Source organism: Carcharhinus amblyrhynchos, chromosome 9 (genome assembly GCF_965287045.1).
Source record: "Carcharhinus amblyrhynchos chromosome 9, sCarAmb.v2.hapA, whole genome shotgun sequence".
Taxonomy (NCBI): domain Eukaryota; kingdom Metazoa; phylum Chordata; class Chondrichthyes; order Carcharhiniformes; family Carcharhinidae; genus Carcharhinus; species Carcharhinus amblyrhynchos.
The window spans coordinates 60175042-60188007 of NC_137332.1; the positions used below are offsets into that span (position 1 = coordinate 60175042).

Consider the following 12966-nt stretch of genomic DNA (forward strand, 5'->3'; position numbering starts at 1 on the left):
AATATCTAAGGCCCCAGAACTGATCCTTGTGGCACTCCATTAGTCACAGCTTGCTATCTTCAAAATGCCCCATTTATGCCTACACTTTGCTTCCTGTCCATTAGCCAATCCTCTATTGATGATAATATATTATTCCCAAATCCATGCACCCTTATCTTGTCTGATAAACTTTTTTATGACACCTTATCAAATGCCTTTTGGAAATCCAGGTATATTACATCTATTCATTTCCCCTAAAACCTTCTAATAAACTTCTTGAATACAATTTTCTTTTCTTAAAACCATTTTGGCTTTGTCTGGCCATATTATGATTTTCTAAGTGGCTTGTTAAAATTTCCTAAATAAAAGATTCTAGCATTTTCCTGATCACTGACTGATGTTATGGTACATTTTTTTAATTCATTCGTGGGACATAGGCATTGCTGGCTGGCCAGCATTTGTTGCCCTTCTCTAGTTGCCTTTGGAGGGCAGTTGAGAGTCAACACATTACTGTGGGTCTGGACTCACATGTAGGCCAAACCAGGTAAGGATGGCAGATTTCCTTCCCTAAAGGGCATTAGTGATCCAAATAGATTTTTCCCGACAATCAACAATGGTTCATGATCATCAATAAATTCTTAATTCCAGATGTTTTTTATTGAATTCAAGTTCCACCATCTGCCGTGGTGGGATTCGAACCCAGGTCCCCAGAACATTAGCTGAGTTTCTGGATTAATAGTCAAGCAATAATACCACTAGGCCATGCTTCCCTCATGCCTGGTCTGTTCTTCCCTGTTTATGGTCTCACTCTTTTCTTGAATAGCAATGTAACATTTGCTAATTTCCAAATTGCTGGGACTGTTCCAGAAACTAGAGAATTTTGCAAAATAATAGCCAGCACATCTACTATCTTTGCAGTGAACTCATTTACATCATAGAACCCTACAGTGCAGAAACAGGCCCTTTGAGTCTGCACTGAACACAATCCCACCCAGGCCCTACCCCCATATCCCTACATATTTTACCTGCTAATCCCTCTAACCTATGCACCTCAGGACACTAAGGGGCAATTTTATCATGCCCAATCAACCTAACCAGCACATCTTTGGACTGTGGGAGGAAACCAGAGCACCTGGCGGAAACCCATGCAGACACAAGGAGAATGTGCAAACTCCACACAGACAGTGACCTGAGCTGGGAATCAAACCCAGGACCCTGGAGCTGTGAAGCAGCAGTGCTAACCACTGTGCTACCGTGCCGAATCTTGGAATGTAAGCTTTCTGGTCTGGGGATTTGCTGGATTTCAGCTCCTCAAGTTTCTCCAGTACTTCTTCTCAGTTAATATTCTTCTTCAGGTGTCATGCTGTGAGAGGGTGTTCGCAGCCATGGATTTCTTGCTCCATGGTTATGCTCGCTGTTGCCTTCTGCAGATGGCTGACCAGGAATCACTCCCGCTTTTACTGCCTGGTCATTGGTTTAGGTTGGAAATACCTACCAGCTTGCCCACTTTATGAATGCTGTTTCCTTGGTCATCAAGTCCTTGAGTGAAACCTGGGGCATCTGGCTCAGGTGCCTCAAGATCTCCCTTGATAATATTAATTACCTTAATTTCCTCACACCTTTTAGGACCAAGGCCACCATATATTTTTGTATGTAACTTGTGTTTTCCACTGTGAAAACAGACATGAAACATTCATTTTTTAACTCCTCATTTCCCATGATAATTTCTCCTACCTCTACTTCTATGGAACTAACAAGGTTTGTGGTTCAAGTCCCACCCAGGATTCATTCAAAAATCAAGACTAACACCCTAATACAAAACTGAGGCAGAATTACACTTTTGGAACTAGCATCTTTTAGAAGAGGGATTAAACTGAGGCCCCATTTGTCCCCTCATGGATGTAAAAGAGCCCATGGCCCCATTTTGAAGAAGAGCAGAGGGGTATCCTCAGCAACCTGGTCATTATTTATTCCTTGATCAATATTGTTAAAAAGCATAGATTATGTACTCAGTTTCACATTGCTATTTGTGTGAGCTTGCTCTGTGTAAAATGGCTGCTGCATTTCCTACGTTACAATAACCACACAACTTCAAATGTACTTAAATAGTAACGAAGTGCTGGAAATCTAAATAAAAGCAAATGGACTGGAAACATCGGCCGGAGTTTTGCTGTCAGTGGTGGAGGGATTGAATATTTGTAGATGTGGTGCCAATCAAGCGGGCTAGTATCGAGCTTTTTGAGTGTTGATGGAGTTGCCCATCCAGGCAACTCCTGACTTGTGCCTTTACTGCTACGGGAATCAGAGCAGGTGACAGTGGCAGATCATTTGATTTAATTTGATTCGATTTATTACTGTCACATTTATAGGGATTCTTGTGTGCTAAACCATACATAGGGAAGGAAAGGAGAGAGTGTAGTATTATGGTCACAGCTAGGGTGTAGAGAAAGATCAACTTAATGCGAGGTAACTCCATTCAGAAGTTTGATGGCAGCAGGGAGGAAGCTGTTTTTCAGTAGGTTGGTACGCGTCCTCAGACTTCTGTATTTTTTTCCTGATGGAAGAGAGTGGCCAGAACTCTACCACCTGGTCTGCCATGGAATCAGCGTGGGCAAGGGTCCAATAATGGAAATCTGTGTGGACCTCAGGCGGGAACTTCCAGCCTTGCCTGAGCGAGGCCGTAAAATCCGCCCAGTATGTCTGGGGTGCATGGGGTCCTTGATTATGCTGGCTGCTTTTCTGAGGCAGCAGGAAGTGTAGACAGTGTCATTGAATGGGAGGCTGGTTTGATTGATGGACTGGACTTCATTCACAACCCTTTGTAGTTTATTGCGGTCTTGGACAGAGCAGGAACCATACCAAGCTGTGATACAACTGGAAGGAATACTTTCTATGGTGCATCTGTAGAAGCTGGTGAACGTTGCAGCAGACATGCCAAATTTCCTTAGTCTCCTGAGAAAATAGAGGTGTTGATGGGATTTCTTAGCTATAGTGTCCACATGGAGGAATCAGGACAGGTTATTTGTAATCTGGACACCTAAAAACTTATTTCTACTTCATCCTCATTGATGTAGACAGGGACATAGCCTCCAGGGCATGGAAAAGTCTGTTGACCTTGGGCATGGTTTTACAGTTTCAGGACAATCGAGGCTGTACAGTGCTGCCTGTTATCTCCACAGATGCTGAGTTTATCCAGTATTTTGTTTTTATTTCAGATGTATTTCATTGCCTGTAAAGTGCCTTGGAATTTCATGAAAAGTGCTATTTAAATGCAATTCTTTCTTTTATTATGATGAAGTTTTGTTTGCATTTCTGTGTGCCTTTAGTTACTCATGAATTGTGTGAACAATGAAATCTCACACTAAGGATTTTCCTTACCTTTTACACAAAACAGTATATGTTTACTTTCCAGAGTTTCCAGGAAAGTACGATTAAGTAAAGTATTTACTGATTCAGTCCCTTGGAAAACACACTGCTGGTTTTGAGGGTCATTTAGCCATACTGTGACATTATCAAAATAGACAATCTTGCAGCAAATGGTAATATTCAGGTAACAATCTTAGGGTATGTAAAAAGAGCAGACAGAAAATAAAGGTGAGAAAGGTCCAGCAGAACCTAGAAGTGGACACAATGGTGGGTGTAAGTAACTAGGAATGGGCCAATGGCAGAACACAGCAAATGGTTACTATAGGGAACAGGGGATCATTAAAATTAACAGGTAAAACTGAATTGCAGGGAACAGATGTGAATGACAGAATGGCTGTGAGAACACGTTTTGGGTTGTCTATCTCTGTCATTCTCTCTTGTCATGCTGCGAACTGCAGGGTGCAAAGTATAGTACTCATGGCTTGAAGCAAGTCTAATGAGAAGCCTTTATGTGAGAACTAAGCCTTTCACCATATGACACCTCATTCCCTGTAGGTTTCACCAAACACTTCGACCAATTCAGAAGGAACCAGTAAAATCAATCAGAAACTAACTTGAGAGTGATTGATGATCCTTCTAAATAACATGGATTTTATTGGTGAGGGTGGGTCCTTCTTGCTGCTGGACACTTATCTACCTCGAACCACAAGGGAAGCAGATACATGTTAAAGTTAAAAGTTTATTTATTAATCACACTGCAATGAAGTTACTGTGAAAATCCCCCAGTGGCCTCACTCCAGCGCCTGTTTGGGTACGCTGAGGGAGAATTTAGCATGATCAATTAAAGTAAGCTGCACATCTTTGGGCTGTGGGAGGAAACCAGAACACCCGGTGGATCCCACACAGACACTGAGAGAACATGCAAACTCCACACAGACATGACTCAAGCTGGGAATCGAATCTGGGTCCCTGGTGCTGAGGCAATTCCTCTCCAAGCCACGCATCATCTTGACTTAGAACTCTATTGCAAAGTCCTGGAACTCCTTCCCTGTCAGCACTGTGGGTATCCCTCCACCACATGGACTGCTGCAATTCTGGAAAGTGGTTCATCACCATCTTCTCAAGGGTAACTAGGGATGGGCAATACATGGTAGCCTAGTCAGTAATGCCTGCATCCTGTGAAATAGTTTTTTCAAAGCAGCATTAGATCCAGATACACCACTATCTGCCTGCACACACTCAGTGCCTGTGCTATTGACCTACCCAAATAGTGTCCAGTGTAACCTGCACCATACTGTTGAATTGCAGTGTGGAAGTCACTTTGAACCCAAAACAGAGCCAGTAATGCGAAAAATAGTGTGTGAGCCAGGCACTATGCAACCAGGTTGTTGATAAGGAGTGCGAGAGAAAATATAGATTTGAGTAACTCATGATCAGGGATAGAACATGGAGACACCAGGACTACCAGTCTCCATGGAAACTTGGCCCAGGCATTTCCAGGAGGAAATGAGCAAAATGAGAGGGTGCAGCTTGTGTGTGGATAGTGTGCCGTGACGGAGCAGCCTGAACCACTGAGCGCCGCTGTTGCGGCTCAGTCGCAGGCGCTGTGCCGCCGGGAAGGGAGGGCCGACAAGGTGCTTTGGTGAGTAACAAACTGACGGGCACTCAGAGCTCCTGCCCGGCCACGACATCTCCCGAGCCGGATAATCCGGGACGCCTCGTTCGAGGGTAAATCTGACCTCTCTCGCTTGTTAAGCGAACAAATCGTGTCAAAATCCCTTCCTGCCTGTACCCGCTGCCGGGACCGCAGCGTGAGATCAGTGGCACTGCCTTCCTGTATGACTGTAGTTCCCTGTGTGACTGAGCCTCTCTCTGTCAGAGCTTGTCACTGACACCCCCCCCGCCCCTCTGTGTAACTGAGACCCCCCATGTGACCCCCTCTGTATAAAAAAGCCCCCCCATGTCACTGAGCCCACCCCATGTAACTGTGTCCCCCCCCCCCCGTGTCACTGAGCCCCCCCCCCCCCCCCCGTGTCACTGAGCACCCCCCCCCCCCCCCCCCGGTGTCACTGAGCACCCCCCCCCCCCCCCCCCCAGTGTCACTGAGCACCCCCCCCCCCGTGTCACTGAGCACCCCCCCCCCCCCCCCCCCCCCCGGTGTCACTGAGCACCCCCCCCCCCCCCCCCGCCGGTGTCACTGAGCACCCCCCCCCCCCCCCCCCCCCCCGGTGTCACTGAGCACCCCCCCGTGTCACTGAGCACCCCCCCCGTGTCACTGAGCACCCCCCCCGTGTCACTGAGCACCCCCCCCGTGTCACTGAGCACCCCCCCCGTGTCACTGAGCACCCCCCCCGTGTCACTGAGCACCCCCCCCGTGTCACTGAGCACCCCCCCCGTGTCACTGAACACCCCCCCCCGTCACTGGGCACCCCCCCCCGTGTCACTGGGCACCCCCCCCCGTGTCACTGGGCACCCCCCCCCGTGTCACTGGGCACCCCCCCCCGTGTCACTGGGCACCCCCCCCCGTGTCACTGGGCACCCCCCCCCGTGTCACTGGGCACCCCCCCCGTGTCACTGGGCACCCCCCCTGTGTCACTGGGCACCCCCCCCCGTGTCACTGGGCACCCCCCCCCGTGTCACTGGGCACCCCCCCCCGTGTCACTGGGCACCCCCCCCCGTGTCACTGAGCACCCCACCGTGTACCGCTATCCGTTACTAAGCCCCCTCCCAGTTACTAAGCCCCCATTAGTAAGCTGTCCCGTTACTAAGCCCACCAGTTACTAAACCCCCCTGTTACTAACCCCCCGTTACTAGGCACCCCCGTTACTAAGGCCCTCCGTTACTAAGCCCTCTGTTACTAAGAACACCCCATAACTATTGTCCCTCCCATTACTAAGTCCCCTCCCGTTACTGTCCCCTCCCTGTGTTACTGAGCCCCCTGTTACTAAGCCCCCTCCCGTTACTAAGCCCCCCCTTTACTAAGCCCCCTGTTACTAAGCACATCCCATAACTAAGGCCCCCTGTTACTAAGTCCCCTCCCTGTGTTACTAAGCCCTGCCTGTTACTAAGCCCCCTCCCATTACTAAGCCCCTCCGTTACTAACCCCCCCCTTCTAAGCCCCCCCTTTACCAAGCCCCCTGTTACTAAGAACTCATAAGAACATAAGAAATAGGAGCAGAAGTAGGCCATCTAGCCCTTCGAGCCTACCCCGCCAATCAATAAGATCATGTGGAACTGATCCACTTCAGTTCAGCCATGATCTTATTGATTGGCGGGGTAGGCTTTTCCGCTTTCTCCCCATAACCCTTAATTCTCTTGTCTGTCAAAAACCTATCTACCCATGACTTAAATATATTCAGCGAGGTAGCCTCCACCACTTCAACGGGCAGAGAATTCCAGAGATTCACCACCCTTTGAGTGAAGAAGTTCCTCCTCAACTCTGTTTTAAACTGCCCCCCCTCCATATCTTGAGGCTCTGCCCTCTAGTCCTGCTATCCTTTCTGAGCGGGAAGACTCTCTCTACCTCTACCCTATCCATCCCAAACATCGACTGGAATATCCCTAGGGTAAGGGGTTTAGATGGGGAGGAGTTTGTTAGGTGTGTTCAGGAAGGTTTCCTGACACAGTATGTGGTTAAGCCTACGAGGGGAGAGGCTGTACTTGACCTGGTACTGGCGAATGAACCAGGGCAGGTGATGGATCTCTCGGTAGGAGAGCATCTTGGGAATGGTGACCATAATTCTATCTCCTTCACAATTGCACTGGAACGAGATAGGATCAGGCAGGCTAGGAAGGTGTTTGTCTGGAGTAAGGGGAGATACGAAGAAGTCAGGAAGTTACTTGGACAAATAAACTGGAAGGAGGCGTTCTTAGGGAAAAGTACCGAAGGAAGGTGGCGGATATTCAAGGAATGTTTGTCTGGAGCTATGCATGACAACGTTCCGATGAGACAAGGGGGTTTTGGTAGGTCGCGGGAACCGTGGTACACGAAGGCTGTGTTGAACCTAGTCAGGAGGAAAGGGAAGGTGTACAAAAGGTTCAGGGAACTAGGAGAGGTTAAGGATCTTGAGGAGTATAAGGACTGTAGAAAGGAGCTTAAAAGGGAAATTAGGAGAGCCAGAAGGGGTCATGAGAAGACCTTGGCGGGTAAGATTAAGGAGAATCCCAAGGCCTTCTATAAATATGTGAAAGGTAAAAGGATGAGAAGAGAAGGGATAGGACCTATAAAAGGTGAAGGGGGAAAGGTCTGTGTGGAACCAGAAGAAATGGCAGAGGTGCTTAATGAGTACTTCGCCTCAGTATTCACGGTGGAAGCTGATCTGGGAGATTTTGCTACGGATTTGCAGCAGATGGAAAAGATTGAGTTTGTGGATATTAAGGTGGAGGATGTGTTAGAACTTTTGAATTCTATCAAGATAGATAAGTCGCCGGGACCAGATGGGATGTCCCCCAGGATACTGTGGGAGGCGAGGGAAGTGATTGCAGAGCCCCTGGCGATGATCTTTGCATCGTCAATGGAGACGAGAGAGGTTCCGGAAGATTGGAGGATTGCGGATGTAGTCCCTGTTTTCAAGAAAGGGAACAGAGATAGCCCGGGAAATTACCGACCGGTGAGTCTAACCTCAGTGGTTGGTAAGCTGATGGAGAGGCTTCTGAGGGACAAGATTTACGAGCATTTGGAGAGGTTTGACATGATCAGGAATAGTCAGCATGGATTTGTCAAGGGCAGGTCGTGCCTTACGAGCCTCATTGAGTTCTTCGATAATGTGACTGAACACATTGACGAAGGAAGTGCCGTGGACGTGGTGTACATGGACTTCAGCAAGGCGTTTGATAAGGTCCCCCATGCAAGACTTCTTGAGAAGGTGAGAGGGCATGGGATCCAAGGGCCTTTGGCCTTGTGGATCCAAAACTGGCTTGCCTGCAGAAGGCAGAGAGTGGTTGTGGATGGGTCTTTTTCTGAATGGAGGTCAGTCACCAGTGGAGTGCCCCAGGGATCTGTTCTAGGACCCTTGCTGTTTGTCATTTTCATAAATGATGAGGAAGTGGAGGGATGGGTAAGTAAGTTCCCTGATGACACGAAGGTCGGTGGTGTTGTGGATGGTCTGGAAGGATGTCAAAAGTTGCAGCAGGACATAAATAGGATGCAGGACTGGGCGGAGAAGTGGCAGATGGACTTCAACGCGGATAAATGCGTAGTCGTCCAGTTTGGCAGAACCAACGGGATGAACGAGTACACTATCAAGGGCAGGAGTCTTAGTAGTGTTGAAGAGCAGAAGGATCTTGGGGTCCGGGTCCACAGGACTCTTAAATCGGCCTCGCAGGTGGAGGAGGTGGTCAAGAAGGCGTATGGTGTACTGGCCTTCATTAATCGAGGGATTGAGTTTAGGAGTTGGGAGGTAATGCTGCAACTTTATAAGACCCTTGTCAGGTCTCATTTGGAGTACTGTGCGCAGTTCTGGTCGCCTCACTATAGGAAAGACGTAGAAGCTATTGAAAGGGTACAGAGGAGATTTACAAGGATGTTGCCTGGACTGGGAGGCATGCCTTATGAAGTTAGGTTGAGGGAGCTGGGTCTCTTTTCCCTGGAGAGACGAAGGTTGAGAGGCGACCTGATAGAAGTTTATAAAATGTTGAGAGGAATAGATAGGGTGGATTCTCAGAGGCTATTTCCCCGGGTTGAAATGGTCGCTACGAGAGGACACAGATTTAAGGTGCGGGGAGGAAAGTACAGAAGTGATGTTAGGGGTAAGTTTTTCACTCAGAGGGTGGTGAGTGAATGGAATCGGCTGCCGTCAGTGGTGGTGGAGGCAAACTCGCTGGAGTCTTTTAAAAGACTTCTGGATGAGTATATGGGGTTTTATGGGATTGGGGGTTATAGATAGGTCTATAGATTGGTAGATGTTGATGTGATCGGCGCAACTCGTGGGCCGAAGGGCCTGTTTGTGCTGTAGTGTTCTATGTTCTATTATCTTATATGTCTCTGTAAGATCCCCCCTCATCCTTCTAAACTCCAACGAGTACAGACTCAGTCTATTTAGTCTCTCTTCATAGTCCAACCCCCTCATCTCCGGTATCAGCCTAGTGAACCTCCTCTGCACTCCTTCCAAGGCCAAAATATCCTTGCGCAAGTGCGGCAACCAAAACTGCACACAGTACTCCAGCTGCGGCCTCACCAGTGCCCTGTACAGTTGCAGCAAGACCTCCCTGCTTTTATATTTGATCCCCCTTGCTATAAAGGCCAACATCCCATTTGCCTTCTTGATCACCTACTGCACCTGCAGGCTGGGTTTTTGCGACTCATGCACAAGGACCCCCAGGTCCCTCTGCACCATAGCATGCTGCAGCTTTTCGTCCTTTAAATAATAATCCCTCCCACGATTATTTCTGCCAAAGTGGATAACCCCACACTTGCTAACATTATACTCCATCTGCCAGGTCCTTGCCCACTCGCTCAGCCTATCCAGATCCTTCTGCAGACTCTCCACACCCTCCGCACAGTTTGCTTTTCCACTCATCTTTGTGTCATCAGCAAATTTCGTCACTCTACACTTAGCCCCCTCCTCCAGATCATCTATATAAATGGTAAATAGCTGAGGCCCCAGCACCGATCCCTGCGGCACTCCACTAGTCGCCAACCGCCAATCAGAATAGCACCCATTGATACCAACTCTCTGCCTCCTATCAGACAAGCAATCCTCTATCCACGCTAACACCTTACCCCCAACTCCATGCCCCCTAACATTCTGAAGCAACCTTTTGTAAGGCACTTTATCAAACGCCTTTTGAAAATCGAGAAACACCACATCCACCGATTCCCCTCTGTCTACCGCACGTCACATCCTCATAGAAATCCAATAAATTTGTCAAACACGACTTCCCCTTAACGAATCTGTGCTGCGTCTGCTCGATCAAACCATTCCTTTCCAGGTGCCTCACTATTCCTTCTTTGATGACGGATTCAAGCATTTTCCCAACTACAGACATTAAACTAACCGGCCTATAATTCCCATTATAACTCCCCATAACTAAGGCCCCCCCCCCCCCGGTTACTAAGCCCCCTGTTACTGCCCCCCACTTCTTGTTATTGCACCGCCCCCCCGTTACTGCCCTCCCTCCCTCCCTCCCTGTTACTGCCCTCCCTCCCTGTGTGTTTTCTGCCCCTCTGGGTGTCTCTGCCCTCCCTCCCTCACTCCTCCCCCCTCTCCCCTTCACCCTCCTACCCCTCCCCACTCCTACCCCTCCCCCTGCCCCCTCCCCCCTCCCGTCTTCTCACTCTCCCCTCTCCCCCTCCCGTCTTCCCGCTCTCCCCCCGTCTTCCAGCCCTCCCCCATCTTCCAGTTCTCCCCCGCTCCCCTCGGCCCCACCTTCCCCTCGACCCCATCTTCCCCTCTACCTCTACCCCTCCCCCAGACCCCTCTACCCCTCCCCCACACCTCTCTACCCCCCCCACCCCCCCAGTCCCCCTCCCCCCCCACTCCCCCTCCCCCCCAACTAGCTCCTCACCCCCACCCCCCCACCACTCTCCCCACTCCTCCACTGAGCTTCTCAGTCACTCAGGCTCACATAGGGTTGCCAAAGAATTTCGCCACATGCCTTGTCCCCACCCTCTAGCTACTAGTCAGCCAACACATCTATCTTTGTGATACTGTTTTCTTTTCAGTTGGAAAGTAAATGAACTCAAGATGTTGCTTGACTATCAGCCAAACAACTGTTATTTCCAATTTTCAATATTTTGATATCCTGTAAAGAGAGATGTTCAAAAAAAGGAACAAAAAAAATGTCACTATAACTTTTCTCCAAGGTTGCACAAGGCAGTGTCCTGGGGATTAACCTTCAATTCCTGAAGGGTTGGTAACCTTAGCCTCCCTGGAGCTTTCTGCCTTTCTCGTTAGGAACTCTGGTCTGGCGATTGCACAAGCTCCTATGACCAATGCTGGGTTAATGCTGTGAAGCTCAGTGTGTGGACAGTGAGAAATCTAGATGATATAAATTCTCATTTAGCCACATAATGATTAACTGATTCAATTTATCCATTTATTTAGTTGTTTTGCACAATATTCCCATAGTAGCACTAATTCAAGAACTCATATTGTTGAAAAGCAGAATATTGTGGATGCTGGAAAACTGAAATTGAAACAAAATTCTGGAAATGCTCAGCAGCTCAGTTAGAATATGTGGAGAGGGAAATGGAGTTAAATGTTAAACTCTATTTCTCTCTTCACAGATGCTGCCCGACCAGCTGCATGCTTCCAACATTTTCCATTTTCATTTCGTGTTTCATTTAGCATTTGTTGGATCTTTACTACTGGCACTACATTCTACTTAGCCACTACTGAGGACAACTTTATCTTTGGCAGCTTTTTATTTGAGTTGCATTTTAAAGTTTATTTATCAGTGTCACAAGTAGGCTTACATTAACATTGCAATTAAGTTATTGTGAAAATTGCCTAGTTGCCACACTGCGGCACCTCTGGGTACACTGAGTGAGAATTTAGCATGGTCAGTGCATATCTTTCGGACTGTGGGAGGAAACAGGAGCACCCGGAGGAAACCTATGCAGATACGGGGAGAATATGCAGACTCCACACAGACAGTGACCCAAGTCGGGAATTGAGCCCAAGTCTCTGGCGCTGTGACGCAGCAGTGCTAACAACTGTATCACTATGTCACCTCCTAATAACACCATTCACATCCTCTGGATATGTCAGGCAAACCAATGAATTGCTTTTGAAGCGTAGTCTCGAATATAACATAAGGAAAAATACTAGCCAACAACAAAGTCCCAACCATAATGAATGAAAGATGTGACCTGATCTTTCTGTGATTTTCACCAGAATTCTACTGCCCCGCCAGACAATAGAAATGTCCATTGACCTTGGGTGGGATTTTTTGGTCTTGGTTTGAGCGAGGCCATAAAATCCTGCCCTTTGTGTCACATTTTGTTTTATAAAACTCTTATGAAGTTCTTTGGGATGTTTTATTTTGGGAAAGATTCTCTATAAATATAAGTCGTTTTTGTTGTGTGTGTTTTAGTGACATTGGTTGCTTGAGGGATTACTGATTAACAGGACACCAGTTGAACTCTCCTGCTTGTTGGGTAAGTGCCATGGGATCCTTCTATCTGAATGGGCAGACAGATCCTCCGTGAATGATTCATTTGGGAGATAGCATTTCCAACAGTGCAGTGTTCTGTCAGCACTGCACTGAAGTGTCAGCTGAGATTATGTGTTTACAACCTGAAGTATAGGTTGAATGCACAATCATCCAATTTACAAGTAAAACTGTTATAGCAAATTAAGCTATCACCTAATATTCTGTTTATGTACACATTGACTTTGCTCCTCTGCATTTCAAAGACAGAGTTCTATCCTCGATTCCATCTTTCATTCTCCTCCCCATTTAAAGATATTATCATTTTTATTTGCAATTATCTAGTCTCCAAATAATTCTTGTAGCTTATCCCTGAACACTTCAAAATGTTCTTAAACTTCACACGAATATTGTCTTGTCAGTGATTCACACAAAATCAGACCAGCACTGAACAATAAATAGAGATGTGAGAGTATGTTTTTATTGTTACATGTGCAATGGCCCACATTTATTGCCCATTCCTAATTG

At 47.7% G+C, this 12966-nt stretch overlaps 1 protein-coding gene across 4 annotated transcripts in view; it reads left to right on the forward strand.

The window, feature by feature from the left end:
* The first annotated feature begins 4892 nt into the window (after window positions 1-4892).
* Window positions 4893-12966, forward strand: part of acot11a (acyl-CoA thioesterase 11a) — a 70255-nt gene continuing 62181 nt past the window's right edge. The window contains exons 1-2 of one of the 4 annotated variants that reach the window (XM_080195791.1): window positions 4951-5073; window positions 12382-12445. The gene's annotated coding sequence lies outside the window, so the exon portion shown is untranslated. Of the gene's footprint in view, window positions 5074-12381; window positions 12446-12966 lie in introns of all 4 variants that reach the window. The other 3 variants (XM_080195793.1, XM_080195792.1, XM_080195790.1) reach the window with 3 other exon arrangements.